The sequence below is a fragment of the Gallinula chloropus genome (assembly GCF_964237585.1).
Source record: "Gallinula chloropus genome assembly, chromosome: 3".
NCBI lineage: Eukaryota > Metazoa > Chordata > Aves > Gruiformes > Rallidae > Gallinula > Gallinula chloropus.
Window position 1 is genome coordinate 106189746 of NC_140087.1, and position 13494 is coordinate 106203239.

Below are 13494 nucleotides of genomic sequence, written 5' to 3' on the forward strand. Positions count from 1 at the left end.
ACGAACTCAAATATGTAGAGAATATAAAGAATAAAATTACCTGAAGTGAATAATGATTTTTGTAACTTGGAAAATGTTATTTGAGCGTACATTCTAAACTTCTAAACGATCTGCCTGTGAATAATATGAAAGGAACTATAAAAGTAACCTATTACGGAGGGTCTGCTATTGACGAAGTGTTTGGAAACATAGGCATGAGCAGCTAATTCTGAGACAGTCCCAGGGAGTGTTGCACTTTTTTTTTCCCCCACCCCCCTACCCATATGGATGATTCAGTTCTCTCCAGATCTGTTTGTGTTCAGAATAATAACTTGGAATTACGGGTTGTGGGTGGTTATTAGTCCCCTAACTATTAAACTTCTCAAAAAAGGCTTTGAATGTGAGAGTTGGTGATGCGTTAACATGGGATCTAGAATGATGAAGTGACTGTTGCCTTTCCACACTGGAATTTTCATGCTTCCATGCAGTATTTCAATGAAATGAGGTTTCTAATCAGTTGCAGCAGCTTCTGCGTATGACTAAGATACTGAGAATTGAGCTAAATCGCTGTTGTGTTACTGATTAAACTTTGGCTGCTCCTGAAGGGACTCTTTCTCCATAAGAATTAAATTAACTTTGAAATAGGAGTCTGAATTCCTGAAAGCCAGTAAGTTTTATTCCTCTCCTGCCCCTCACAAGCAATATACTACTCCCTTAGTTCTTCAGGGGCTGTTTAATGTGTGTGCCCCATGAAGCCACTGCAGTCACCACTGTTTATTGGGCCTGTGTAGCTGTCATAAGACAGTGGATGTGGGAACTGCGCAGCCTTATCAGATGACGTGCTAATTTAAGCTCCCTTATAAACTTGCCCAAAATGGGAAGTTTTGAGTCCTGTGAAGAAAACTGCTTGCCCTCGGAATGACAGACGCTTAGCTGATGCTTTGGGAAAGTCCAGCTCTGTGGCGAGCACAGCCCTTGGGGCCTGGGGGAGTGTGTTTGAGGTTTCTCTGCGCTGGGGAGTCAAAGTGAAAGGCGGGAGCTTCACCTGGGGCCGGCAACACTTTCACCAGCGAACAGGTGGGGGGGTGGTGCTCTGGGCCGGCAGCAGCTGCCTTTCCTTGCCCTTGACACCAAATCCATTCACGTAGGCTGGGAGAAAGCCAGCTCTGATCTCTTAATACAGGAGCTGCCCTGCCCAAGCAAAAGCACACTCTCTCAGAGGATCAATGCTGTCAGAAGACAAGAAAGGTTTGCAAAGCCTCAGCTGGGACAGGGAGAGACACGGGGCAGAGCTGATCTGCTGGTGCTCACCGTGCCCTCCCCAGCCCAGCTGATAAAGGAGATCTCTCCATGCAGCACACACGGGCTGTGCCTCCGCCCGCCAAACCTCGCTACTGTCTCAACAGCCAGAGCGCAGGGTTTGTTCCAACTTCCTGCAATGAATATTTAACCCTGACAGCCCAGTAGCAAAATATTTAACCGTGGCGGATCAGCATGCCTCAGTCCCTGAAACGCTCCTTCTCATGTATGTTTTACCCAACGCTGAACAATACTAATCGGGGCTTTCAGTGCGGTGTTGAGATCCTTGTCCTTCCATTCCAGTACCAAGCTAAGGTAATCGCCACCCCATTTCTCCCTCAAAACTAGTTTTTCACCCTGCTGTTCATTTTAGGGTGAGACCGTAGTGTCACTTCAAACTAACAGTTCAGTTTATGAAATTAAAGAGCTGCAACAGTCAGACAGATCACTGTAATCATTTTAAGATCAACTCCTCTAGAAACTAAGGCATTTGCACTTTTGGTATTTTTAAGCTACAGGATGATTAACACCACACTTGTAGAATGAAACCCATTTCCTTATCATGCATAGCCAAAAGAGAAATTCACAATTTACAAGGCGTGGGGAGCTGAGCAGGAAAACAAACAAACATGTTTTTAAAAATGTAAATTAAGAAAGGAAAAAATTTTTCCTCTTTCGGGATTAACTAATTCATTGTCTCAACGAGACATTCCTATAATCAGAACAAGGGGCTTAAACTAGGTGCTCTAACAAAATGACTCTTAGGTTTTGTTAGCCAGAGATAATCATCAAGGTCAAAGCTAAATGCCCAAAGCCTTACAATTCTTCAAGTTTCCTTGAAGATGTGAGATTTCTCTATTCTATAGCACTGTCATTGTCTCTCCAGAATACATTAGGAAAATCTGTGAAGCTTTCCCTGGCCCACTTCACTCTGTCTCAGAGCACGGTTGTTGCCAACGTTCCTGTTACCCAGCTGGCTGGACACAGGAGAGCAGGAGGACCCATACTGAGCTACGTGATAGCAAAACAGTTTTGGCAACGATCATATTTAAACGCTGTAAAATCTTTTCCAGTAGGCCATGCAGGGGAGTTGTAGCTGCACCCAGAGACACCTCCCCGGGGCGAGGGAGAAAGGATGCAGTGAAGAGGTCTCTCCCCTCTAGAAGGGGTTTGCGAACCTCTCTCTTTGTGTATTGCCCTCAACAACACACGGCCCAGCCCAAGCCCGGAATGAACGGTGCCCTTTGGGTTTTCTGGGGACGCCTTTGCATTGCAAGGCGGGTGGCGGCGCGGGCCGCAACGGCTGGGAGATGGCCCGTCTGGCCCGCAGCAGCCCCTCCAGCCCGTCAGCAGGTGAGGAAGCAGCGCGGAGAGCAGAGGTCCGGGCTTTGTTACTCTCTCCCGTGCGAACAGCATCGCGTCTGTTGCACCAAAACCCGCCCAGCGCCGCCGTCTCTGTGCAGACCCTTCCCGAGACCGGCGGCTGCGAGCTGCCCGCTCCGGGCCGGGCCGGGCCGGGCCGTCGGCGGGGCCGGTTGGCGCGTGGAGGCCTACTGCCCCCTGCCGGCCTGGGCGCAGAACGCAGGCGCGCGCGGCTCCTCCTCACGTCTCGGCGGGAACCGGCGCAGCGCGGGGCTCCGCGGCTGAGCGGGAAACCCGTGCCCGGGAAGCGCCGAGGGAGGCAGCCCCGCGCTGCCAGCCGGGCACGGCCCGCCGAAGTCGTAACGCCGTTCCGAGGAACCCGAAGAAAAAGTTGCGTAACAATAGTGAATGCTTCCCTGGTTCTGTTGTGGGAAAAGCACCTCTTGCTCCGCACCAGTTTGTACTTGACTCTGGGAAGTAAAGCACCTTCTCTAAACAATCCTGTGTGCGTTAGGGATTCTCCTGCACAGGAAGGGTCTGCAGCCTGGGTCAGTTCCTGCCATGGGGAAAGGATACCAATCATTTACTAACTGCGAGTGAGCATCCCTTCCCGCTTACCGCCGCCCTTGCTTGCTTACATGCAAATGATTTCCACAGCTCTTGTTGGGATCTGTAAGGAGGAGGGATAACAGAATGCAACTGTTGCATGACAACAGTACTGTGTCCAGTTCTGGGCTCCCAGGTGCAAAGAAGGACAGGGATCTCCTGGAAAGAGTCCAGCGGAGGGCTACAAAGATGATTAAAGGCCTGGAGCATCTTCCCTACAAGGAAAGGCTGAATGAACTGGGGCTGTTCAGCCTTGAGAAAAGAAGACTGAGAGGGGATCTGATCAGTGGTTATCAATATCTTAAGTGTGGGAGACAGAGGGAGATGGCCAGCCTCTTCTCAGTAGGCTGTGGGGACAGGACAAGGGGCAATGGCCTCAGGTTGGAGCACAGGAAGTCCACACCAATGTGTGGAAGAATTTTTTCACAGTGAGGGTGACAGAGCCCTGGGACAGGCTGCCCAGGGGGGTGTGGAGTCTCGTTCTCTGGGGCTATTCAAGACCTGTCTGGGCGCCTCCCTGTGCGACCTGTCCTAGGGACCCTGCTTTGGCAGGGGGGTTGGTCCCGATGATCTCTGGAGGTCCCTTCCAACCCCTATGATTCTGTGACAAAAGACTGAGTAAACGCTGGTACTGAATTTTATTCAGAAAAAGATTTTAACAAATGTACTCTTTAAAACTACCGGTTTCCAAAAGGATTGGTATTTTCTGATTCTGCAAATCAATGAAAATGTTTGATGTTTGAAATCCAGTTTGTTTTATCCACATTACCATTTTCCTCTCTAGAGCAGCCATTTAAGTTATCGTAATTCTAACGTGTACGAGCCAAACGCAAACACCATTTCAATAAAACAAAGCTTATATTGTACAGCAGTAGTCACTGATTGTGTGAGCCACTTGCTAAAGTAAATCGAAGGAGGGAACAAAAGAGGAAACAAACAAATGCAATTGCTTTTGGAGTCAGTCAGAGTAACTGAGAGGAATTAATATTTCAGTTGGTTGCTTGCCTTGAAAAAAACATAAAAAACGAGGGGACATGGGGCAAAGACAAGGTCCAAAGCAAGAAAAATTCATTGCACAGGAGATGCTGCTATGGACATACTGCTGCTAGCTGTCCTAGAAGACAGCCCTTTACTTGCTGCCTATCTTCACAATAATGTGATGAATGAATAGATAACACAACAATGTGTGAAGTTACAGAACCTATCCAGATTTGAAATAATTAAACCAACTGCATTACTTGCCAAAAAGAGTATGCTGTTATAATTTCCAGCAAATATCCCCACAAATTACACCATGTCTGTGGCAAACAGTTTTATGAACTGATCAGGTATTTCTACTTAAAACTAAGACCTTGAGCCAGGTCTTAGGTTTTACTACCAATGGCAGGACTTCAAAAGCTTACACAAAGCTCTTCTCTCTAACAGAACCAGACTATAAATCTGCTGAATTTGTCTTTCATTTGGAAGAGAACAAATTATTTTGATACTTACTGTCTTGCGTTTGAGCAGACCCAGGACCAGCATGTTGCCTCACTGAAGCCCACTCATGCAGCCCTCTCACCGACAGCTATAGGAGCCAATGTCTAGGGAAGAAGCTAAGGCCAGCGTTAGGTAACGTTTCTTCAGGGTACTCTCAGCATCTTGTGTTTCTTGAGAGCAGCCTACCTGATAAGTGTATTATTCACTTTGTTGTTCTGTTTGTCAGTGCAGAACTAGAATATCCTACCTGAGGTATACTTGTGGTCTGAGAAGAGGTGTAGTGCTCTGAAAGGGGAAAGATGGCAGGAAGAAAAGGGTGGGACAGAGATAGTGTAAGACTATGTATCTCCTGCATGCTTGACTGGGCATGATCAGAGAAACATATGTCACCTTAAAAAAGGAAGGAGGTTGAGGTTTGAATTGTGTTGTCAGTCTTGTGCAAGTTTCTTTCACCTGGAGCAGAGAGCCCAGCCTCCTGCCCACACTGTCTGTCTCAAGCAGAAAGTCTCTTGCATGCCACAGAACTGAGTTGGTTTAGCTATGTCTGATACCAGCACCCCAGGGAAACACAATGGACTAGACAACCTCTGGAAGCATCCTTCAGCCACATTTTCTGTAAACCTCATGCTCATCCACCAGCTCTATGTGATCTTTGAGAAGAAAAGGATTATGATTACAGGAAAGTGATGTAGAAAGGAGAGAACACAGGAGAGCTCATGTGCACAAACAAATGGTGGTGCTGAGATTTCTGCCACGTTCAGACCGGTAGCCTCATACATACCTAGCTGTAATGTATTAATACACTCTAGAAGAGACACAGACTTGTACAGCATCAGAAAAGTGCAGAGACTTGCCTCATGGAAACAGGAGGAAGTGTTACTCATGGATGTGGAATATGACAGAAGATACCTCTCTTTCATTTGTTAAGGGTAGGAGAGGTTTGTTCCCAGAGCAGGAATATGTAAAAAAAGACCAAGAATATGAACATGTAAATTTTTATTAAAGTTCAGATTCAGTGTCAATAGACAGGAATAAAGTGATGGAAAGGCTAGTTCAGAAAAATTGCTTGAGCCTCATTTCACAGATTCTTCAAGAAGAATTTCACTTGTGCTTTTGTATTTCAGCTCATAAGTATATAAAAAAACCTGCTACTGCAAGGGCTTTGCTTTTTTAATTAAAAAAATTTGTGTAAAACATATTAAGCAAACCCTCCCATTAGTCTTTTCAAAAGATATAACAGTTTGAAGGCTGACTAAATTACCTGCCAAACCTATAAATGCAGTCTAGCTCTTGTTAAAAAGCTGTTTTACTGCACGTAGATGGTTCCACCCAACAGATAGGAAATAAGGTGTTACACATGGGGACACATGCTGTTTACTAATCCTTACTGACTCCCATTTTGCTCAGATTATCCCATTGCTGCTTTTACCAGTCTTAGAGAAAAAGGTGGAAGTGTTGGTTGGACTTTATCCTGCAAGTAATAAAACTCCATGGTACCTAGGCAATTACATTTCTAAATCCCACTGTACATCTGCTTCTTCAGTCACTCAAAAATTTTAAGGGTTCATCAGAGACTGAACTTTTTCCCTGAATTAGTTTAATTTATGCACCTACCTAAGGATCTTTCTCTCCTTCCAATCTAAGTCTAATTTACAAAAAATAGTCATGCTTAGAGGAAAAAATATAACTGTATTTTACATATAAATATATAAAAGATGTGTATATTATGTACACCACACAATCACAGTTTATTGACAGAATGACAAAAATTCTCATCCTCTGAAAATCTGAAACAGACTGTTGCTAATATTGAATTGTATTTTATTTTTTTTGGCAGCTTTGTGTACTTACTATTATTTTTATTACTATTTTAGGGGGCTCTGAGGTCAGCAATACTGTCTAAAAACATAAAAGAAAGGTAGATTAACAGGACTTGTCAAGAGAAAAGAAGCACATATGGAGAGATATCCAAAGGCAGAAACATACCTGAACTGTGACAGACCTAGAGAAAATAGCTTTGTGAATTATGAAAAAAAAAACCTGAAAAATTTCAAATGGAAAAAGAAATTCAGAAGCCAGAAATCAGAAAAAATTAAGCTGATACTTCAGGATTTATTTGAGTTCCACTGGAAAATGTGAAGTGGCAACAACCCGTCACAGAACGATGGAAATGTGACTAAAATTGGAAGAATGAGACAAGAGGAATACACAGGACAGAAAGAGTGAGTGATATCATATTCCCCCTGAAGAAAATCACTGTGATTCTGCAGGGGGAGGGGAGGAAAGCAGGGTTTATGCAAAGAATCACAGGTGATAAAAAACCCAGAAAATACAATGAGTGAGACAAAAAAGAACAAAGAAAAGGTAGAACAGAATAAAGTATTTTTACAGTGTGGAAAGTGAGTTCAGCCACAAATTCTACAAAGAAAGAAACCAGAGATACTAGAGCAAAGGTATGGAAAAGTTACTTGTCCTGTGAGTTGAGGAAGAGGATGGACACATTTATCCTCCAGCCTCACAACACAGTTTTAACAAAGAGCTAAAAAACCCTACTGTAACTCTACAGTATTTACAAATATAAGATGCTAGTTCCAGCTGGCCTTGAACCTTAATCACAACATAAATTACTTTTTTTTGCCTGCATTTTCTACATTAGTCACACTGCATAACCTACAGAAGATGAAGTGAGATTGTAGCCCTTGATTCTTACCCTGGCCATAGTTGAGCAAAATTACTATTTTTTTTAAAGGAAAGATAAGAAAATTACCTGTAGCAGGTAAAAACTTGCTTTTGCGGGTTCATTTGCTAGGGAAATTATTAATGAATCACCTTCAGTTACTTAATTCCTGTGAAGCATAGTGTAACAACAAAACATTATTGTAGGAAGCATGTAATTCATGGAAAACAGGGACAGGAAACCCAGGTCAACTTTAACAACTTATTTTTTTAGATTCCATACTCAGGTTCATTGAATAGTGTGATTTCTGATTAAATCCTACAAATTTGTAACATCCATGACCTTCCATATGATTTCAAGGGTTTACCTGTAAAATGTGTAAATAACTAAGTAATCAGGAGATTATTTTTTAAGGAATAAAAAATGTGTTTTTTTTTCCTTTGGTTCTATATGCAGCAAAGGACTATTATTATACCTAAAATAATAGACCAGAGCTCAGTAAATGACAGAGAGGAAAGGAAGACTGACAATAAACTGAAGAGTTCTGTGATCTATCAATCAGATTTGCCAATGAAAGTTGTTCACTAAAAGCCCCCCAGTAACAGGAGATTCTTTTGATATACAACTTTCAGGTTTATAGACATTCTTCAGTTTCCTGGAGAGAAAAAAAACAGCTTTAAAAATGTAATTGATTTCAAGTTTAAAAAGTACTACTTTCCTATCTCTTAGTCTGTGAACTATCGCTGAAATTTATTATTACGTTTTATTGATTAACTGATGGCTTCCACACATTTCCCAAGTGCTTAATTAAAATCAGGAAAGAAAGTCCATTTCATTTGATGACTCTAACGCTGGTGAATGATTTAAGGTGTCCATGAAAACATATAAAATACAAACACTCCATACCTCTCCCTTCAAAGTTCTGGTCTTTAAGCAGCTCAAACAAAAATTTATCAGCTGTTGAAGGTGATGAAATAGGCCTTCAGTAATGCAGGGGGAAATACTGATCTCGTGGTTAAGACTTTGAACTGGGAGTTATGAGACAAGAGCTCTTAGCCCCAATTTCCCACAGACTTCAGATGTGACCTCTGCAAGTCATTTCAGCCCATTGTGTTTCTAAGCATCTGCCAGAATGGGAAATTTAGTTCTCTCTCTCTCAGTAATTCTTACAAACCAGCATGCCCAAAGTGGTATGATACTGGGCTACCTTTGTGATACTGAACAGTGCCAGCAGCATTCCTAGGCATTAAAATCGGTCATTTATCACCTGAAATTGTCCCTGCCACCTGCTGAAGGAATTGCCAATCATGACGTGGGAGTTACACGGCCTCAAAGCACTCCCAGATGATCCACTGCTTTTAGTATTATCTTTCAAAGAAAAATGATGAGTATCGATAGGAGAGATTCCATAACAATAGGCCAAAGAATGGTACTTACCCTGTTGGAAGTGCTAATGTAGATTCAAGCTCTAGTTTTTCTTATGTTACTAAATAAAAAAGAACCAGGGAGAAAGTGTGTGCTCTGGGCACTCACACATCTCCATGTCAGGAAGAAGCTGCTTCTTTGGGCCTGAATGTAGATAAAGTAACATCGCTGTATCCCATATGACCGGAATGGTCTGGTTTCCCATGTCATTGTCACTACTGCCTCTTTGCCTCCAACCAGGTTTGTGTCCCCTGGCACAGTATAAAATGTGACCTTTTGCATTTCATTTGTGTTTCTGCCCTTCTGAGGGGGAATTCTGCAACCCTTGCTCTTGTGTGGGTATTTACACCCAAGCCTGCTCTGGGAAAAGAAATCACAGAATCACAGAATCGTAGGGGTTGGAAGGGACCCACAGAGTTCATTGAGTCCAACCCCCTGCCAAAGCAGGTTCCTTAGTACAGATCACACAGGTTGGCGTTAGATGGGTCTTGAATATCTCCAGAGAAGGAGACTCCACAACCCCCCTGTGCAGCCTGTCCCAGGGCTCCGTCACCCTCACTGTGAAAAATGGTTTGGCACATGCTGTTTTTGAGTCCCATCAGTGATGATGGCTGCTGCTTTAAACAAACATGTGCATTTTGCTATATAAAACCCAGAGTGTCAGGAAGGGCCAAGTGGTCACCTTATGATTCTTGTTCATTTATATTACTCTCAAGCACTTGTGAATTAAATTCCACAACTTCCCTAGATAGCACTGATATTAAAATGATTATTAAAATATAGCATATTGGGTTTTTTTTTCCCCCACCCCAAATTAGAAGCTGATTACTTCAGGCTCTACTACTGAAGCTTCTTATGATCTTTCTGTAACAATATTTTACATATCAAGAAATGATGGGCATTCAGCCTTCCCTCTTCTGAACTCAAGAAATCCAACTCTCTCAATACTGCATACCTGTAAATGGCTCTGCAGTTCTCCTCCAGTTACTTATTAAAGTTGTTCTGGTCTGGAGACAGTACACCTCCAGCAGCACAGCCTACCTCTCCTGGACTGTAGGATACTCCTATTAATACACTGCTCAGAGGTTTCCTTTCCTTCCCTCTACCTTCAACAGCATCACATATTTGTTAGCTTAGTACTGGTTTACTACTCATGCCAACTCCCCATTGTCTTCTGCAGCATAAGCCTTTTTATAGTTGTGCATTTGATTTCACTTTTGTAAGTGCAATACTTTATACCTGCCTTTACTGAATGACATCATGTTAAGTTACAGTCCTCTATGTATAATCAAGTAATTTTGTCCTTCAGGATAAGGCAAGTTCATAGAAAAGTAAGCTATGAAATTCCACCAATAAGATTGCTAATAAAAACTGAATAAACTGGACCAGACCCCTGTATGACCCTTCCTTGCCATAAGATAACTTATAAGCACTCCAAGTCTACCTTTTCAAGCAGTCTGCTTTCACTTCATTGGATGAATTGCATAAGCTTTGATGATAAAAGCCTTACTGAAGTCAAACATATCACATCTGCTGTATCCATCTTCAGCCAAAGAAGGAAATGAAAGCGATTTGATAAGGGTCATTCCTGAAAACTCCATAGTGACTTTTATACTTGAAGTTTCAACACCTGATGAATAATAGAAGCTTGATGAATAAAGTTCTTGCAGGTATCAAAGATCATTCACAACTCCCCAGGCTCTCCCTTTTTCCCTTTAGTAAGGTTGCAGATTGTCCTCTCATATCTTCTGATAGCTGTATCTCTGGGCCTCAGTTTGGAGTATTTTGATGACTACCTTCAGTATTTATTTATTTTTGAATAATCTTAATCAGTGATTTACTTTCTTGGAAGTTCATTTATATATTAATGTTGTAGTTGCACATATTCCCAGGCAGTTCAGAACTATCCATAGTGTGTTCACACCCCATCCTCAGCTCATACTACAGACAGAGGTGTTGTTTCATCTCATCTCAGACCTGGCTCCACTACAGAATTCCAGAGTTCCCATAAAGACTTACCCTTCAGGGTAGCCAATGAATAGGGTTTTCCGCTGTTTCAAAATGCGTATTTAATCCATGTATTACCTATTACCACAGCCTAGGTATGTGTGGCTACATGAGAATTACATACCCTAATTAACATAGAGTCACTTGGGAAGAGGGGAAGCTATAAGACTCATGGACACTTTATAAAAAAAAAAAAAGGAGGTGGCAGAGAGAGCCCTGAACATGGATTTCATGTGCTCTCCTGAGCAGTGTTACAACCTGCAAAGAAATATGATCATAAATGTAAACTCCACTGAGGTTCTGTCACTTCTACAGTAAAAACAATTTCATTAAACCCACAGAACCTGAATTAACACTGCAGCTGGTGCACCAAGATAACTTTACCAAGTGAATGTGGAGGAAATTATGCTCTAGCTGAGGTTCTTTATCTCCAACAAAAAGTCCAGAAGGACTGGACCTTCATCCAAAACAGAAAACAGGCAGAAGACCCTGTAACTCACTCACAGAGCCCTTTATGCTAATAAGGATCTTTACCATACCGTGGGAACATCAGGGATCTTAATACTGACAGACATCCAATACTCATATTTAAATCAGAATGTGGAATGGACTGGGATAGGTAAAGAATTTTTCATCAGATCAGAAAGAGATGCTATTTTGGTATTTGTTACTGAGAGAGCAAAAAAGTTTGACAATGTGATGTGAGAAATGCTAGAAGAATGCATACTGCATTCCTGATCATAGTCCTTGGAGCACAGTGAACAGGGATTAAGGCTAAGGACACCTCAGGAACAGGAAGCTCTGCTTCTTACATTAAAAGCAAAAGATACAAATCAAAATAAATCGGGCTACCTACAAGCACACAACATCAGGACAGAGAAATTACAATTCTGTTCCCCAATCATGACTCAAGTCATCCACCACCAATTTAAAGCACTCAGGAGAAAAACGGGCAGATGAGTATGAGGCTTAATAGATCAAAACCAAGGACTTCTGGACTTTGTGAGGTGTAGATCTTGTACCGTACTATATATTGATACAAGACATCGCTTTGGTGTTGTCAGTTGTCACTTGAACATGCCACTTTCTCATGGTGAAAGAGAAATGCCTGGCACATGTTTCAGACCTAAGTTTTGAGACACTGATAAGCAGAATTTCCTCCTTGACAGTCTGAGTATGTCTCCAAGAAGTGGTATGTTATGATCTGGTAATGAAACTATGTGGAAAGAGACATATTTTGTGTAAAGTGGCTGAGTTTCACATCATAATCAGGGATTTCTCAACTTCTAGAAGTATGCCACACAGTTCACAGCTAGGCCTCAAAATAGGTGTGCTTATATATATATTAAAATGTATTTAAAGGTTTTGGGCCCCTCACTACAAGAAAGACATTGATGGGCTGAAGCGTGTCCAGAGAGGGGCAACAAAGCTGGTGAAGGGTCTGGAGAACAAGCCTTAGGAAGGAACTGGTGTTGTTTAGCCTGGAGAAAAGGAGGCTGAGGGGAGACCTTATTGCTCTCTACAACTACCTGAAAGGAGGTTGTAGCCAGGTGAGAGTTGGTCTCTTCTCCCAAGTAACAAGTGATAGGCCAAAAGGAAACAGCCTCAAATTGTGCCAGAGGAGGTTTAGTTTGGATATTAGGAAACACTTCTTCACTAAAAGGGTTGTCAAGAACTGGAACAGGTTGCCCAGGGAAGTGGTTGAGTCACCGTCCCTGGGGGTATTTTAAAGCTGCATAGATGTGGTGCTTGGGGACATGGTTTAGTGGGCATGGTGGTGTTGAGTTGACAGTTGGACTTGATCTTAGAGGTCTTTTTCAACCTTGATGATTATATATGTAAATATATATGTGTATGCATGTATGTACAAGCTCCAAGGTTGTTTCTGCAGGTACTACAGAAAGCTTAGAATGGCACTCATAATATCATAGCACTAGGAGGAAGAGTGTCCAACTACCTTATCCAACTTTTAACAGCCTTGATATTAATCCTGAGGAGACAAAGTTGTGATAGGTTTCTTCCCTCTCCACCCTCTCTTCAGTTCCATGGGCTACTTAAATACATGTGATCATATTTTTTTGTCTACTGGTAATTAAGAACCATGAAATGGTTTATAGAACCTGAGCAAACTGGTCTTATAGGTTTTTAGAAGCCAGTCATTCAGGCAAAGAAGTCTTCATCCATCTCCAGTGAGCTATCATCACTGTCAGGTCTTTGCTAAAGGACAACTAGTCCACACAAAAGTAATTATTCCATTGTTTTCTGAAAGTCCAAATGTTTCCAAGGACAAGAACAAAATAACAGTTCCCTTCATATATTAGAAAATAACAGGAGTGGGACTACCTTCCTGAGTTCGAATTTTAAGCATAAATGCCTCCTCCTCTTGCAAATTTAGGATGAATCACCTTTGTACTTTCTGCTTGGTAGTAAACTCTGTGTACTTTAAATGCAGAAAAATGAATTCTATGGGTCCTAGCATCACAAAGAACCTACCAGGTACTTAAAGATATTACTGTACAGAGAGCCCTGAAAGTTGATGTGAAGACTGTGGGATAAAAAAAGGGGGAACAAAAAGATAATTATTGAACATTGTAGCCATGGACTACAAAATTAAAGACTCTGGTTCATATTAGCATATAAAAAGATCTGATGAAGTTGAG